General features: G+C 44.2%; 1 long non-coding RNA gene across 1 annotated transcript; it reads right to left on the bottom strand.

Moving 5' to 3' along the window:
- Nucleotides 1-12,755: 12,755 nt before the first annotated feature.
- LOC146049594 (uncharacterized) lies at nt 12,756-18,545 on the bottom strand. Its single transcript, XR_014466144.1, has 3 exons — nt 17,989-18,545; nt 14,927-15,061; nt 12,756-14,802 (listed from the first exon to the last, which is right to left on the bottom strand). It is a non-coding gene; the product is annotated as an uncharacterized LOC146049594 (long non-coding RNA).
- Nucleotides 18,546-18,792: the final 247 nt, after the last annotated feature.

The raw sequence follows: 18,792 nt of genomic DNA, 5'->3' as shown, positions 1-18,792 counted from the left end.
ATCTATTCCTGCAGCCTGACGGACTGGGGACATAGTCAGCAGCTCCCAGAGCCATGCCCCCACAGTGGCGAAAACAGGGTCATGGCCTCGTGGCAATAGACCATGCCCCCTTTCACAAGGCCATGCCCCCAAAATTTCAGGCTTCCCTCCACTTCAATGTTGGGAGGTATGCTAGTGTACGCAGGCTTCCCTCCACTTCAATGTTGGGAGGTATGCTAGTGTACGCAGGCTTCCCTCCACTTCAATGTTGGGAGGTATGCTAGTGTACGCAGGCTTCCCTCCACTTCAATGTTGGGAGGTATGCTAGTGTACGCAGGCTTCCCTCCACTTCAATGTTGGGAGGTATGCTAGTGTACGCAGGCTTCCCTCCACTTCAATGTTGGGAGGTATGCTAGTGTACGGAGGCTTCCCTCCACTTCAATGTTGGGAGGTATGCTAGTGTACGCAGGCTTCCCTCCACTTCAATGTTGGGAGGTATGCTAGTGTACGCAGGCTTCCCTCCACTTCAATGTTGGGAGGTATGCTAGTGTACGCAGGCTTCCCTCCACTTCAATGTTGGGAGGTATGCTAGTGTACGCAGGCTTCCCTCCACTTCAATGTTGGGAGGTATGCTAGTGTACGCAGGTTTCCCTCCACTTCAATGTTGGGAGGTATGCTAGTGTACGCACCCGAACAAAGATACACTTGGAATGCTTTATATAATTATTATTGTCGTTTGTTTATTTATATGGTGGCACAAGGGTTCTGCAGCACCTAACAATACACAAATGAGCGGAAAAAAACAAGAAAAATTAATTACAGTACAAGCCAATTTAGGACAAGGACATAGTAAATAAAGAACATTGTAACAAGGAACATTACACATTACTGCTGCAATTACTAAGGCCGCAGATATATATATTTTAAGAAAAGCACTTGAGAGAGGGCCCTGTCCGTGTGATCTTACATTCTATGGTGTGTCGTGGCTGCCCTTTGTTGTAATTTAAATGGTGGTCCCGGCGGGGGCCGGAGTTTAAGTGCTCGCGCATGCACAGAAGTAATGTAACTCCATCCACAGCAGACCCCAGTCAGGGGGGCGGGGGGGGGGGTTGTTCTACTGAGGCAGCCTCCGCTGCCAACCCCACCACTGTGCTGCTTCTAGCACTGTGTGGGCCAGGCTCTGCTCCTGCCCTCAACAGGAATCCTCTCTGCTGCTCCTTTTGCCCTGGCATCAAGCATGAAGGCCCTGGCATCAAGCATAACAACAAGGGTGTGGAGCGCTAATGAGCTGAATGGATCAATGGAGTATTACAATTAATTTATTATTATTATAAAAAATGGTAATTTAAACAATTATATATCAACAGTTGTACAGAAGATATAAATAAAAATAAAGGTAAATTGAATTGCATAAAGGACGGTTGGGTATTGTATACTTATACACTTTAGCGGTCCCTCTGGTCTCTCTGCTTATATGATATCATGTAACTCCTGGTGCAGTCCGTGCTTATTGGTAATGGGAATCCATAAACCTGGCTGGATGATTTGTGTTCGCTGGAGGGAATGGAATGTCCTCTGTTGTTTAGAGGTCTCCTCACGATTTTATGCGAAAGTCCTATCCAAGAATTGAGCAGGTGGTGGTACCCAGTTGTAGAAAAGTTACTTGTCACGGCTGATTTTGCAGGTAAATTCAAGCATAGACCAGTGTAGCCAAGGGGATCGAGTCCAATCAGTCCAACATGCGATTTAAAAGTAGTTAAAACAAGCTGGTGCTCACTAACATGTTTCGCTGTCCTCTGACAGCTTTATCAAAGGGAGCAGCTAGGCTCAATACACATATAGGCGCCCATTTTTTCTTTTCTGACCCTTTGGGGTCATAAAGGAAAAACCCCCTCTTCTTTTCCTGGCATCAAGCATGAATGCCCTGGCATCAAGCATGAAGGCCCTGGTATCAAGCATGAAGGCCCTGTCATCGAGCATGAAGGATTTGGCATCGAGCAAGAAACCCCTAGCAATTAACATGTAGGTAAGCAGTACTTATATGGCACAAAATGTAATAGCCATTATGGTGTGTGGTATATGTAATGGGCATTACGGAGCTTGGAATAACATGTAATGGGCATTACAGTGTGTGGCATAACTTGTAATCGGCATTATGGCATGTAGTATACTATGTAATGGGTGTGTGACGTATACTAGGCATTACGGCGCGCGCCCTAACATAATTCGTAATGGGCATTATAGCATGTGGTATAATATGTAAGATTGTAAGATGGATTGTATGCAGATTGTGTGCACATCTTGTGTACACAATCATACAATCAATCATAAGATGGATTGTATGACTGATTGTATGATGGATTGTATGCAGATTGTGTGCACATCTTGTGTACAAAATCATGCAGCAGATGGATTGTATGACTGATTGTATGATGGATTGTGTGTAGATTGTGTGTCCAAAAACCACCAAGGACTGCCGGGGATTTCAAGGGAAATTGTACACAATCATGAGTGCAATCGATCTTAAGATCGATCTTTCTGATGTATGGCCAGCTTAAGGTTCAATGCATGATGCTGTGCATTTTATAGATAATGTTGGTGTTGAGAATTAATTGATTGGTGTGTAAGAATGAAAATAAAGCAGAAAATCACAATGCAGTTACTTTACTTAGAGGCGAGTGAAAAGATGCAAAAAATAGGAAAGGAAATATATTGGGTTATTGGGGGAAGAAAACAAGCAGGGCAATGAACTGGTAATGCTTTATACATTCTTAGGGATCCCAAAAAAGGTCTTCATTGACCAGGGTGCACTTTTTATTTCTAAAGGCAATCAAAGATCTGTTGGGGGTTGAAAGAATTAACACCTCTGTGTGTCATCTGCAAACAGATGGATTGGTGGCATGCTTTAATTGCACATTTAAGCAAATAGTAAAGGCTGGTGACATCCCAGGATAAGAGAGACTGAGAGTTGCTCTTATCCTATCTTTGGTTTGTAGTTTGGGAATACCCCAATCCTCTACAGGGTTTTGTCACTTTAATCTCCATTATGGGAGACAATCTAGAGGAAGTTTAGATCTTTTAAAGGATGGGTGGGGACAACAACTGTTCCAATAGCATAAGATTTGTGTCTCAACTTTGTGGCCGCTTGAGACATATTGGGCTAAAATAATATATGGACTCAGCTTAGCAACATCAAAAGCGTAATTACAATGGTACGACAGTCAACCGCTCCTTTAAGCTGGGGTCAGTTTGATGCCTAACCTATGTCTCAGGTTGACGAACTGGTAGAGAACTTTGCAAAAGCCTCTTGTCTTGACAAAAGGTTTCTGGCAGATCTACTTAACTTCCAAAGCAAAAACAGACTTCGCTACCCCACATGGATTGTTCCAATATACAGTGCTACCATTTGGCTTACATTGAGTCTACTTTTCAGGTAAATTACAATTTACACTTTGGATTAAAGGATCCTGGTAGTTAATGTTTCAGCCACTAGAGGGCCTTTGTCAGGACAGCTTACTGCAAACAACCTCACAGCTCAGCTCGGATTCTCTAGTGGCCGAAACCTCGACTACCAGCATCCTTTGATCCAAAAAAGTAAGATGTAATTTACCTTAAAAGTACAATTAAAAGATATGCTGTTTTTTCTGGTGAGAGCTCTTCTTGGATTAACTATCCTACATATGTTATATATATATATATATATATATATATATATATATATATATATATTGATATATATATATATATATATGCACACACCCCATGAAAAGCCTGCATTTGTCTCTCTGTACATTACTCACAGGTTCAGCTCAGCCTCTGATTAAAAACCCTCCCATGACCGGGCCGCTGCTGTCTTCCATGGGCCTGAGAAGCATCTGATGAGCTCCATCAATCAGAGCTCAGCACAAGCTTCTCAGCCTCTGACCTCTTGTGCAAAGTCTCATGGGACTTAGTCAACTCCCAGTAATGCACAGTCAGTGTGCCTTGGCTCCCATGCCCAGCACCATTAATCATTGTCACATTGGCAGATAGGTGAAGCTGCAGCTCTACCCCACTCCCATGCACGAAACCTTTGGATAAAAAAATAAAATACATGCTGACCACAGGGGGTCCCTAGATAGGGGGGGGGGGGGCATGGGTACTGACCCCCCTCCCCCCCTTATCAGCCCCTGTTGTAGATTGATGCTTCTGGAACAGGGTTGGATGAAGTCCTTTCCCAAGAGGATGACAGGGAAAAACAGCCCATTTTATCTTAAAGCCAGAAATAATTACCCAGGGAGCACTCTACTGTAGATCAAGAGAGCTTGGTGAGTAATTGGGCAGTAGAGCCCCTATGGTATTCTGTGTTAGGGAGAGCGTTTCAACTAGTTATGGACCATACACCTGTGTGACCCACTTTTTCTTGGCCCTGCAGCCAATTTTATCTGCAACACCGCCCCGGGATGGGGTGCCGGATGACGTGCCAACAGTCAGGATCCCGATGTTCAATATATCGACACTGCAATCCTGACTGTTCAAATGACTGACAGGGGCTACTTTCCCTCATGGGGGTCCACGACCCTCATGTGGGAGAGTAGAATCGTGGTGAGCCACTGAGCCCGCAAGGGGCTTCTTTGCCCTTGCCCCCATGTCATGGATTCCGTCGGAATCCCAACTGTCGGGCCATCAAACCACACCCTCTGGGAAGCTCTATCTCAATGAAGATGCCCTCTCCGGGGAAATGTATGACTCCCGATCCTCCAGTCAACTATGCGATGAAGCCATGGGTGGGGGGAGAGGGTAATAAGGAAGGATTGTGGAATGAGGTGGAAAAGAGGTGTCTTCCCAGATGGGTAATGGAAATAAAGGTAAGCGAGGTAGAGTCTTCACCTGAACTGGTAGCATCACCAATATGGTTGAAGCTAATGGGTAAAGGAATGTGACGGACAGCATAAATATACCTAGCATGGATCTAGAACCACAGGGTCGTAGTTGAACAGAATCCAGCCTTGGAATTCCATTTGAACAAGCCAAGTAGACAGCAGGCATGATTGCAGAAACCTGTCAGCTTGCTTTAAAATGATGTCAGACAGAAGTAACAGCGTTCCTGATGGTGAACTAGCTGCCCAGGTGATAGGCTGGGGGTTGGCTACTGTGTGTGGGCCCCCCTGGCCCCTGTGCTCCACACACCCTGCACCCATTATAGATATGCCGGTACATTGGGCAGTGTACTTATTCGCTGGTTAGATCACCTGTTTGCTTATTTTAAATTGGTACAATTTTTTTTTTAAACTAGGGACATGGAAAGGAAATCCCTATGGATGTGTTTATTGGACATCATTTCTGTCTTCTTTTTATTTAAGTAAACAGCTGATTAAATGAGAGACAAGATAGCATGTTGTCCTGTACATAATAATATTTCTTATTATGGTCCTTTAGTTACACTTAAAGAATACACAAATGCATTTCTAAAGAGCAACACATGAGGGCAACCTTGCATAGGGATTGAGTGACAAAATGTCCATACTGCACAGAACAATATTTTTTGTTCCCGAAATTCTCTTTTTAAAATTGTGTTCTTGACGTGGAAGCAATTTGGAAATATTCAGCAGAAAATGATTCACCACTGCAGGTTTGTGCAACACAAACAGTCACTGTGTGGACAGCCCATACAGTTATTGTACAGTATTACCTGATTCCCTGCTACATACTATACAAGCCTGAAGGCCTTATTCAGACCCGATTGCAGAGCTGCTAAAGAGCAGAGCCTTGCAATCACATTACCGCCGCTCCGTCAGAGTGAAAACCCACCCTTGTACAAGCCTGTAAATGGGCTGCCTATGGGTTTCTCCCTGTCATTCTGTGCCTCCCCCTATCTTGCACTGTCACCCTCTTCCTCTCTCTGTCACCCACTGCCGTGGCATGATCACTGTATAATGTGATACCTATGTCACTGTATACTGTGTCGTTACTTATTAGCTATTATAAGCAATCATGGTAAAAAAATAATATTCTGTGCTAGGCTTTAAAATAAGTAGTAGTCACAACCACAGTCAGTGGCATAAGTTTGCCCAAGTTGCCCGGAGGCAAGACAAATATTGGTGTGTGTGTCGGACACACCACCTTATATAAATATATGTATGCATGTCTGTATGTATGTGTACACTGTATAGGCAGGTAAAACCACAGCACTCACTTGGACTTCTTTTTAAACAATACCAGTCACAGAAGGTCTAATCGATGTTTCGGATGTCTATTGTCCTGCTAGGGTGGGTAGTCAGCCACAGATGCACTATCAAGCAGGGGAGGAGAGGTGCCCCCTTGGGAGCAGGAGCCCGACAGCAGATAACTCCATTGCCTCCGATAGTTACACCTCTGACCACGGCTATCCTGTGAGAGGTTAATCTCTTCCCACATTTATTGCATTAGATGTAGGTGGTGCTGCTACACCATAGGTCACTTACTTTAGGCCAAAAGTCGCCATCTCTCGTGTAGAATCATATAAACTGAGTAGACTATGGTGAAGACTTGGTGGTTGTAAGAATAGAACCAGGCAGCTGTGCCCTCCTGCCAGAAATGTTCAGCCCCCCCCCCCCCCCCCCCTCACTCCTCATGGTACCTGCTATTCAGTCCCCCACTGCAGGTCTACCATAAGTGTTCTGCTCATTGTCAGTGGAATTCCTCTCCCAATCCAGCTGCCGCCAAGTGTGTCTCTCCTGCTCCCATTAAAAGCCCCTCCCATTTTGGTAAGAACATTTTCATTGGGGCAGGCACACAGCGGGACTGCAGACGAGAATCTGCAGGTCCCAGTAGCACAGTAGCAAAAACCCAAGCAGACCCACAGCGCCTACATCTACCCAGTGCCACCGCAGGGTCAGGATTTTGCAGTGAGATTTTTGAATACTGAATGTGTGCATCCGGTGCCAGGGGAAAGGATTAAAAATATGTGCAAAACTCATTTAATGTTCAGTAGCAATAATTACAAAATCAGATACTGAACGAAACGTTTATTCGGGCGAATTTACCTCCTAACCATGCTACCATTTTACAACTTCCGAAAATACGTCTGTTCCTAGGAATCACAGCTTATTACGGTTTATCCACTTAAAATATTTACCCGTTCCACACCCTCTTCAGGCAGTGCTACATTGTAGCAGGTTTTACTAAGCATATTTACCTAATGGATTAATTTCAGGGATGGCTGCGAGTGACTTGCTGAATTGGCATGGCTCCTGGCACATAGCGTTCAATGGATGCCAGAGGCCTAGCTCCAGCAGACTCCCCTGACATCTATAGCTCATTAAAATGTGCTGTGTACTATAATATAGAACAAGGGTGGCCAATAAGCGGCCCTCTAGCTGTTGATGAACTACACATCCCAGCATGCCTTGCATCAGTTTTCAGAATGGCCAAATAGTAAAACTAAGGCAAGGCATGCTGGGATGTGTAGTTCCTCAACAGCTGGAGGGACGCTTATTTCCCACGCCAACATAATTCTGCTGCACTATAATCATCTAGCACTGGTATTTCAAATCCAATTCTTAATTCCCACCAACAGGCCATGTTTTCAGGATTTCCTTTATCATGTACAGGTGAGATAATCTATTTAGCTTGATCAGTAGTTATACCACCTGTTACTTCAGGCAGAAATCCTGCAAACATGACCTGTTGGGGATACTTGAGGACTGGAGTTCCCAACAGGGATCTAAAAGATATCAGGGAGTCTAAGTGCAAGTAGAACTTGGGGATGAAATGAAATGCTGATGAATGGGAGGTGGAAGAAATTCAGTAATATAGTAATGTATATGGCAGATGCTGCCCCACAGGTAATGCTCCAAGTCCCATCAAAAACCGCTCACCCCTAGAGTAATGCGGAAGTTGCGTGTGACGGAGAGGAAGTACTTTGTTGCTGCAGCTATAAGACAGAGTAGCAGATTTCCTGGGGGGAAAAAATGGTGTCCATTTATATTGCTGTGACCTTCAAGCATTTCAGCACTACGGACAGTTCCCCATCATCCTGTTTTCCAAGGAATCCACAGAGAAACTGAGGGGGAAATTTACTAAGATGTGCATTCTACTTCACATGTGATGCTGCTCCGGGCAACCAATCAGCACCTACTTCTTATTTATTTAACACTCTCTAGAGGATTGTAGACAGGATCTGATTGGTTGCCTTAGTAAATTTCCCCCAGAGGGTGCTATAGATGGAAAGAGTGAGGATTAAGAAGGGGCTAGGAAATGATGGCGAAAATATCAAACCAACACAAAGTAATTAAATAAATAATACCCGGAATAACAATTCTCTCAACACAGCACTAAGGGGGGCCACCAGAGAGGCAGCCCGCCCTCGCCTGTCTCTGCAAGAGGAGAAATCATGAAGAATGATTTCTCCTGGCTTTGCAAAAAACTGTCCTGTGATGTCAGCCGCTCGCCCCCAGCAGGCATCAGCCCACCCGAGTAGCCATGGGAATGCCCAGCGTTTTCATGGGGATGCCCACAAAACGCTGGGTGTTCCCATAGGTGACCCCCGTCCTCGCCACCGTCAGGCCCCCGGCTCACCTTGATCCCTGCGCGCAGCTCGGCGACTATGCAAGTCACCAAAGCCATCCGCAAAGGCAATCTGACCATGCGCATAAAGACCATGCACATTCGCAGTCCCACAAACATCAAGACGGAGCCTAACTCGCAGAAATGTGAGCAGATTAGAATCACCCCACTAAATGTAGCAATATTTATTGTACATATATATAGAAATGTCGGAATCAACTCTATAAACATAAGCCCTGTACACACGGGAAAACCCGTCCTCTGCGCTGAGGGACGGCCGTCAGAACCATCGCTTGGCACACATCGCAGGACACCCACAATGCACCTGACGATGCACCCGACGATGCTGCGTGCTCAGTGATTGTGCTGAGTGGGGCATTGCCTATTATTTATAGGCAAAGACATGTGCTGGACCGCACACCACCATCGCTGCAAGGCACACACATGGAGCGATAAGTGCTCCATTTCTAATTAGAAATGGGGCCGTAATCACCCCATGTGTATGTCCTTATAGAATAAAAATAAATTGTTAAAATATCTCACTGCAAATTGAAAGTCTGCACCCAGATTGCATAAGGGCGGCTTTAGAGGCCCAAATCTCCTTCTGTATTCTGGGAAAACTGATTATATGTCCAGAAGATTGGATACTGTCTCTGGGACAAGGAACGTTAATCACACATGCTTGGGAACGCAGCAGCTGTTGTGGTACAGAAGGTAATAGGCAGCAGAAGAGCAGACTGTCATTCTGTGACGTTATTCAGCAGTCTAGAGAGACAGAAGAGCCCTCTAAGAGCATTTGTATGTGTGCGTCCTCTAGGCAGATTCCACCATTCAGTGGCAACTGGGTGCATCTGAGTCATTTTTAATGGCAGTCTTATATTTTTGGACCATATAAATATACTCTGATGACTCAAAAAAATAAGAGAATATGACGTTTTTAATTTCTCGTGACTTTTTTTTTCTTTTCTAGAACTGTATGTATTTTTTCCTGTTTACTCTTTTGGCATAATGGGCAGGGTTCATTGTCCAATTGTACTGGGGCTTTGGTGCGGCAGTTATCCTGCTAGATTCAGTATGAAATCGCGGCGGTCGGGATCCCGGCGTTCAAAATCCCGACGCCGGAATCCCGATCGCCAAAATCCCGACAAGGGGGGGACGTGGATTGCCCCCCCTTGCGGCCTCACACTAGAAAATGCAGGGACTAGGCTGGTGTAAAAGGGACCTGCATGATCCTCCTGGGACAATATTCCTGAGTAAGTCCCTGCATTTTCTGGTGTGAAAGGGGTATTATTTAAAATATCTGCAGTGTTCTGAATACAGCCGGGCAGCCTTCAGCTCTCTGCCCGGCTGTTAATGGCTGTAACTACTGCCTGGCGGTGGTTATCCCCCAGTTACCACAGCTGTCCCCCTTGGCAATAAGCATGAAGATAAGCAGCACTTATGTAGCATCATTTTTAATAGGCATTATGGTGTTTGGCAAAATACGTAATGGACATTATAATGTGTGGCTTAACATGTAATGGACATTATGGTGTAAAGTTTTAATGCACGCCTTTGGTGAGCAATGTCCCTGTTTATGAAGCATATTGTGAATTTTGACTTAATCTCTGTGGCATTATGAGAATTTTTGCTCATTCCATTTGGCATCATGTGTAAGGGGCAAGTATAATGGGGTCTAGTATTATATAGTATATATCTACAGCATAATGTGTTAAAATTGTATATGGTGTGCTACACTACACTTGGACATGCCCCCTTTTGAGTGGCCACACCCCATTTTCCAAAGCGCGCCTTCGGCGCGCTCACAACTACATTTTTAAATTTTGTCACCAAGGTGGGCCTGTGTACTTTATATGCCAGGGCCTATTTTTAATCCCATTCCCGCCCTCTCTCCCGCATGTACACTGGCATCACTAACACCCTCCCCTCCCAAACCCTCTCCTACCATGGTGCTCCCCCTGTCATTTTCTCCTGGATCCGCCCCTGATCTCAACCAATTGTATGTAAATTGGGCATGTTTTAGATCTGATTCCGATCCGATGCGCATCCCCGCAGGTCGTTTGGTCGTTCTGCAGATCCTACCTGCTGCAGTCCGGATTTGAAAATTACCCCTTCAACTGGGTACAGATCGTGATCGGATCGAGTGCTCCAACAGATCTTGCGACCATCGTATGGTCGTCTCAAATCTGCACACGATCACGATTGTTCTGGTGGGTGTGTACCATACATAAGAAGAAGACATGGAACTCCTAAGACGCCACCTCCACACATTCACTTGAGGGGCTTCAAAAATAGTATTGGTGGCAGTGTGGGGTTGGGGGGGGGGGTCTTACCTAGGGTGCCGAGAACCCTTAAGATGGCCATACACTGCTGCAACTTCTCGCAGCAGTATATGGGCAGCCGATCTCCCTTGAGCCACCCGGGACCTTCAAGGGCGGAGATGTATAGCATGCGGACCTTTGACATATGATGTATTGCGTGCAACCCTGTTCCCAGCTGCCGGGAGGGGATCCAGGTCGGATGTGCCCGGATCGGATGTCAAACACTTATGATTTGGCCAGTTTTTAACCAATTTCTCATCCCGATACGAAAGATCAAACCAGACTATTGTATGGGGGCCTTTAAACTGGCGCTGCCTATGCCTCCTCATAGTCCTATAAAAGTGGACAGGTTTCTTTTTCAGCTGGGAGTCTATTGCTGTCTGAACATATTGCTGCATTTCTTTTGTTCGCAGGAATCTTGAATATCAATTGACTCAAAAAAATAAACAAAAAGCTAAAAACCCTGTGTAACGTTACCTGTTCCCAGATCCAGCAACCAAATGAGGGAATTTGTCTAGAACTGGTTCAATTCTTCGGAATTAAAACCAGATTTCAAGGTCTAATGTTCACAACCCGGGACGGTACCAGGAACCCACAATCAGCTGCCTTTCCTATATATGATTGCCTCTTCTACGTCTGTGCGTACGAGTCTGCAGAATTCTTTGTCCTGTGAAGTATGAAACCACTCTGTAATTCCGTGCAATGCTGGAGTGTATGGGCCGGTGCAGTGTGCCAGTGTGAGACGCAGGATAATGGCAACTTACAGCGGATGGTTAGAAGCCTGCTCCACCATAAATATAATGTGACCCCATAGTAGAAACAATGAGATTACAAATACACCTACCACCTTCAATTACTGTAAGAGCAACAATTACAAGGTTGTACTCCTACAGTCGCCCTGCCGTGAAAATGAGAGGAAAGTGTTCCATTAGCTTAATGAAGAGAGCGTGAGGAAGCTCAAAGCAACATTTTATCTGTATTATCCCCAATGGAGTGTGGACGTGCAAGATAAAGGGTAACAATTAAACTTCCCCACAATTAACCCCTATGATGTTTAAACCATTTACCTGATGAGGAAATGAAAGAGAGCGACATTAAAAGTTTCACATCGTTCCTGCTCATGCGGGAAAAGGGAATTAAGGGGAAACTGCAAACACAGTTCTTTGAGTTTTTTTTACAGAATTTACAGATTGCATGTACCAGTGCATGGAGAACATTTGGATAAGGGATAGTCGATCATTAATATCAACTACATGGTGATTGGTGGTGGACTGGAAGAAGGGGAGCCCCTAGGCTGGACTCATCAAAACTCCATGCTGAACACACAGTATGCCTTGACAAGGAATAAAACCTATGGGAAGAGCAGATGACTCGGGAACATAGAGAAGCTATTACTGTTTCTTGCTAAATGCACTACTAGCCACCTGCCAGTCTCTGACCTGGGACTTCCTCCTTTCTGTTACCGCTTGTCCCAATCACAACATTACCTTTGTGCGCATAGTCAGGTTAATGCTTGCACCATAGGAGAATGCAATTTTTTTGTGTGTACAGAGGGACAGTCCCACTATTTAGAGACTGTCCCACTGTACCTCTCACGGGTGGCAATGTCCCATGGGGGGGTGTCAGTTTCGGGGAGACGTAGATCACTGCAATGAATGCTGAAGAGATGTTATGTGCAGTGAAGGAAGGGAGGAAGTGAAGGAACCCAGGGGGGGCTGCCCATTTGCTAAGGGAGCGCTGGGCACGCCCTGAAAATGTTATAAACGCGGAGCTAGAAAAAGCCCCTCCTTTCTCCCACCCACTTCTTAGCCCCACCCCTTTTTCAGGGCGGATGATTCCAATTTAAGAATTTTAACAGTTGGGCGGTATACTCAAGGGCCGATGTTGAGTTGCATTATCGCCCATGTGTTTACAACCTATCTTGTATGGGTCTTATGCAATTTTGGTGCATTGACTTTTCCGACTACAGAAGAATAGCCAAAGTTCTCTGAGGCCATGTTCACCAAATGTAGCAAAATTCCTTGGGGTAAATTTACTAAGATGGGGGTTCTATTGAAGGTAGGATGTGGCCCATAGCAACCAATCACATTTCTCAATATTAAAATGATTACACTACTGTTACCGAGCACTGAACACTCATACTTCTCTTCATACAAAAATACTAACACACACGCAACAATATAAATGCTCATGTCCCTTGTTTTTCTTATCTTCTATTGTTTGTATTGTTTTATTACATTTTCAAAAGTTTTATTTTTCCTTGCATTTTTAGATAGTTATCATTCAACTTTTTATTGATTTTGTAGTTTTGGTTGAAATACAATAGTTTGATCTAAATAGAATTATTTAACTGGCTCTCACTAACAATATCCTCTGTCGCCCGAAATGTACAGACGGGCGAGGATATCACAAACGACCTGCGGAACTGTGCTTAGGAATCAGTGAGCGCTAGTTAGTATGAGAGGTAGGGATCAGTGAGCGAAAGTTAGTAAGGGCAGTAGGGATCAGTGAGCACTAGTTAGTATGAGCAGTAGGGATCAGTGAGCACTAGTTAGTAAGGGCAGTAGGGATCAGTGAGCGCTAGTTAGTAAGGGCAGTAGGGATCAGTGAGCGCTAGTTAGTAAGGGCAGTAAGGATCAGTGAGCGCGAGTTAGTATGAGCAGTAGGGATCAGTGAGCGATAGTTAGTAAGGGAAGTAAGGATCTGTGAGCATTAGTTATGATCAGTAGAAATCAATGAGCACTAGCTTGTATGAGTGGTAGGGATCCGGGAGCGCTAGTTAGTAAGGGCAGTAGGGATCAGTGAGCGCTAGTTAGTATGTACAGTAGGGATCAGTGAGTGCTAGTTAGTAAGGGCAGTAGGGATCGGTGAGCACTAGTTAGTATGAGCGGTAGGGATCAGTGAGCGCTAGTTAGTAAGGGCAGTAGGGATCACTGAGTGCTAGGTAGTATGTGCAGTAGGGATCAGTGAGAACTAGTTGGTATGAGTGGTAGGGATCAGTGAGTGTCAGTTAGTATGGGCAGTAGGGATCAGTGAGTGCTAGTTAGTAAGGGCAGTAGGGATCAGTGAGCGCTAGTTAGTAAGGGCAGTAGGGATCAGTGAGCGCTACTCAGTAAGGGCAGTAGGGATCAGTGAGCGCTAGTTAGTAAGGGCAGTAGGGATCACTGAGTGCTAGGTAGTAAGGGCAGTAGGGAGCAGTGAGCGCTAGTTAGTAAGGGCAGTAGGGATCAGTGAGTGCTAGGTAGTAAGGGCAGTAGGGATCGTGAGCACTAGTTAGTACGAGCGGTAGGGATCAGTGAGCGCTAGTTAGTAAGGGCAGTAGGGATCACTGAGTGCTAGGTAGTAAGGGCAGTAGGGAGCAGTGAGCGCTAGTTAGTAAGGGCAGTAGGGATCAGTGAGTGCTAGGTAGTAAGGGCAGTAGGGAGCAGTGAGCGCTAGTTAGTAAGGGCAGTAGGGATCAGTGAGCGCTAGTTGGTAAGGGCAGTAGGGATCAGTGAGTGTTACTCAGTATGGGAAGTGGGGATCAGTGTGTGCTAATGGGTATGTGCAGGAGGGATCAGCAAGCACTAGTCAGTCCTACTACAAACCCCTACAATAACCTTAATACCCTTACCCCAAACCCAACCGAAATACCCCAACCCTAGAGGGCAGACTGGATGGACCATGTTGTTCTATTCTATGTTAGTATGACTATACAAATACACAAACCTGCTCAGGCAGCAGGACCCACTGAAGGTGAATTTCCCCTTTAAGCATTCTATACTTTTCATTTATGTCAGAGCGAGAGCTGAGGAGGGAGGCGAAATGTATGCCTTTATATTACGCCGCAGAGAGCATGGCTTCCATGTCTGGGTTTTGCATTATCTCAGTACTTCTGTCCAACAGGGTTGTCTGGCCCAGCTCCTCCAACCAGCAATTTATTATTTTTTCTAATTGCAATGAATTTCCAACAGTATATTTCAAGTCTGCCGCCATCCTATATAAGTCAGAAACATTATTATTATTATTGTAAAAAGGCACTGCAATTTATTTTTTACCTTACTGGTTAAATTAACATTCATTTGTAAGGGTTGCAGGGAAGTATACATTATTTTACCCACTGTGCGTTCAAAGTGGTCCTGTCACAGCAACAGCATGCCAGCGGGAAAAAGCTTTTTCACAAATAGGCAAATACCAGTCTTTTGTGAATTAAAAGGTGTAATTATATCAGCTTCAATACATCGCAGAGTAAGGAGCTAAAAATAAATGAAATAGAAATGTTAGAAAATATTGAATATTAAAAAAGGACAAAATAACGTATCATTTAATTTGGGCTACGCAGACACAAAAGAATTGGAGTTTACAGTACTTTACGTTTTTTTTACCTTTATTTCTTAGTGGCTATTGTGCTGTTTTTATGAAGGACTCATAAATTAAGGATAATAGATAAAAAGCTGACATTAATGTGTCTGAGAAAATGGCTGGAAAGACTGAAGGCCGTGCTTTTAAAGGCACAAGGCCACCGCCAAGACAGGAAGAAAAAACACCCTTGAGAATGAGTCCCAAATAGCATTGTAATTGTACACCCAGTCGCAAAAAACGAACCATCTGTTTTTTTTCCACTTGCGCCAGTCTAGGGATACCACTAATCTGCTCAAGAACCAGGCTGGAAGTGGTCATCGCTGATGTGAGAGAATCACCCGAAAAATGCTTGGGCACGTCTGCGTATTCACAAACACACCCAAAAAACGTCATGTCAATCAAACTGTGACTACTCTGCAACTTGTGGACAAAAGTCCTTATTCTGGTTCACTCGCAAAGGCAAACTCCTTCTCACATGGACAAAACCTTGTGCACTGCAGGTGGGGCAGATGTTTCTTGTGCAGAGAGAATTAGATTTGAGTGGGGGTTTTACTTCAAAGTGAGATCTATATTGCAGTGTAAAAATAAAGCAGCCAGTATTTTCCCTGCACACAAGCAAAATAACTCACCCAAATCTAATTCTCTCTGCACAATTTACATCTGCCCCACCTGCAGTGCACATGGTTTTGTCCATTTGAGAAGGAATTAGCCTTTGCGAGTGAACCAGAATAAGGGCCTGTGTCTGCGAGTTGCAGAGTACTCACAGTTTGAGCGCATGTGCAGTTGTTCGATAATCGATCTATGTGGGAATTAGCGGTACATGCTGAATTAGACCCAAAGTGCCAAAGTTTTGAATTTGAATCATTAACATTCAATTAGGGGGAAATTTCCATTTAAAGAACAATTTTAAATTACATTTTTGAAACATAATTACATTGTCCACAGTACAAACTGCGAGTAAAACATTTTACTTCTTCTGAATTATATATTGTGTATTCATTTTCTTGATGCTAAATAAATTTCCACTAGCTAAGCCCGCTCGAAGCAATGGTCTGCTACCTTGTGATTGCCTCTGTGTTTCTGTATGTGTGAAAAATAAGTAGTTTTACTCGCTGCCAGCAGATGGCAGTGTTTCGGTTACACACGGACACTAGGGGTGAGATTTAATAGGATGAGAGATTCAGAAAGTGAGAGATTTGGTAAGAAATCTCCAGTTTTTTTAAAGAAGCAATCATTTACACTGCAAAACCAGTTTGATTTTGCTGTGTCAATGATTGCCGCTTTAAAAAAACTGGAGATTTCTTACCAAATCTCTCACGTTCTAAATCTCTCCTCCTATTAAATCTCACCCTAGGCATCTATATACTAGTAAGCCTGCTCTAAGCAAATGCTTTGAATGCTAGTAGATGTAGTTTCACTTGCTGCCAACAGATGGCAGTGTTTCGGAGTCACACAGACACTAGACAGAAAATCCCATGGTCATTATGATCTAACCACAATATACTGTATAGAAAATGAACTGGTCAATACAAACCTCTTTGGGGGCTGTACTGTAGATGTTTTTTACATCACCCATGGACCCATTTTGGATGTTTGCAACCCCCCCCCCAAAAAAAAACACAGGCTCAACTCAGTAGTTGGAAAATAATATAAGAAAACAATTAGCCCTGGTATTAGTATAACATATAGACAAGTCAATCCTTCCCAATCTATCAGACTTTTCAGGAACAAGTAACATCCTTGAACATTCACTGTCTCCTTCTTTATGAGATATGAAAGAAGCAATCTTGTATGTATGCTTTGTAAGATAGGCCTCTGGCCCTTATTCAGATCTGACCGCCGTACACATTTGTTCTCAAAATGGGAAAAACCATGTGCGCTGCAGGTGGGGCAGATGTAACATGTGCATAGAGAGTTACATTTGAGGGGGTGCTTTGAAACTGAAATCTAAATTGCAGTGTAAGAATAATGCAGCCAGTATTTACTCTGCCCAGGATCAAAATAACTCTCTCTGCACATGTTACATCTGCCCCACCTGCAGTGCACATGGTTTTGCCCAATTTTGAGGACAAATTTGTCCTGCGATCAGATCCGAAAAAGGGCCCCCTCTACGGGGGAAATTTACTGAAACAGGAGTTTTATTTCATATGGGATTTTGCTACCAGATACTTTCTATTATCTTCTAGAACAGTGATTTTCAACCTTTTTACCTTGCGGCACACTAAATAAGATTTTTAAAATGCCAAGGCACACCATGAGATCAACACAGGTAAAAAAAAAAAAAAACCCTATTGGCCCCCATATAAAAAACAATCACACTGGTCCCCACAGGTAACAAAGATAACAATACATTGGGCCTTTACATGAAAAGAAGAGACCAGTAAACAACAGTAGAACTGGTGGTGGTTGTAAACTAGATTGGGCATCTCTAGATCTGGGGGCACACTTGAGAACCGCTCAAGGCACACTAGTGTGCCACGGCTCAGTGGTTAAAAACACTGCTCTAGAAGGTGCTAAATAAATAAGTAGATTCTGATTGGTTGCCTATAGCAACTACCCAAGTGAAATAGAACTCCCATCTTAGTAAATATCTACCTATATCTGCGTTAAGTGTCCAGGATCCTTACCTAGGGGCCAATGCAGACCTGATCGCTGGACTGCGAGTTTCAACCCCGCACCGCCATGCACACATGATCTCTTGCCCATGTGCATGGCTGCAAACTCGTTCACAGTTGTGCACACGAGGGGAAAACCATTCGCAGTCACTCACCATTGAATGGTTTCCCCCTCTGTTCGCAGCGCCGTGTCATTCAGGACTTACTCAGAGCTGCTATGGCTGTGGGGAGAAGGACGCTGCTGCTGATGTCATCGGCCCTCCCTCCTTCCCAACGGCACACCCAGAAAACTCAAGGTTACCGCCCCCAAATAGCCGCAGGGTGTCAATTCTCAGGTTGTTCCTGTTCTCAAGATCCTCCCTTTTATCTTGTAACGAGGTAACGGTGGATTCTTCAGGAGTAAGTGAGCCTTGAGTATGGAGATACCACTTTTGCCTTCTGTAAGTCAATGAGTTATTTGCTTCTGTTAACCTGCCTGTGTCTTGTTGAGAGGTGATTATATATCTGCAATGTCCTTGTCCCTTTCTGCAGAGAGCTAGGTCATTTTGGAAGAGTCAATAACCAAACAGTCTTTTCTAGTTGACAAAAGCAGAAAGAGAAACGATTTAGAGACAGAAGGTTTATACATAGACATTTTCCCACCTATGGCACAAATCCTAAGATCGAGAACCCATCCACTATTTAAATACTGAGATTATTACAATAAAGACAAAATTACAACATTGAAATGTGTAAGTTGCAGGTTCTAACCAGGATGCTGTTGTCCAGTTCAACACCGAACGATAAACTCTTATGCCAACTGGGCCGTTCATCGGAAGCCAAATGGATGTTTTATTGTAGCAGACAGCCGCGTACACAATCAGACGATAACCATTTCAATCAACACACTCATTTGAGCACATAGCAATATTAAAATTGCCCATACCCCAGTAATATCCTGCGCACAGGGTCACCTTTAAAGCATAGATGTTTGGATGCTGCTATCTTGAACAATAATCCAGGTCATGGTC

The sequence above is a fragment of the Crinia signifera genome, chromosome 12 (genome assembly GCF_055691185.1).
Source record: "Crinia signifera chromosome 12, ASM5569118v1, whole genome shotgun sequence".
Taxonomy (NCBI): Eukaryota; Metazoa; Chordata; class Amphibia; order Anura; family Myobatrachidae; genus Crinia; species Crinia signifera.
This window is presented reverse-complemented; position numbering and strand designations above follow the sequence as displayed.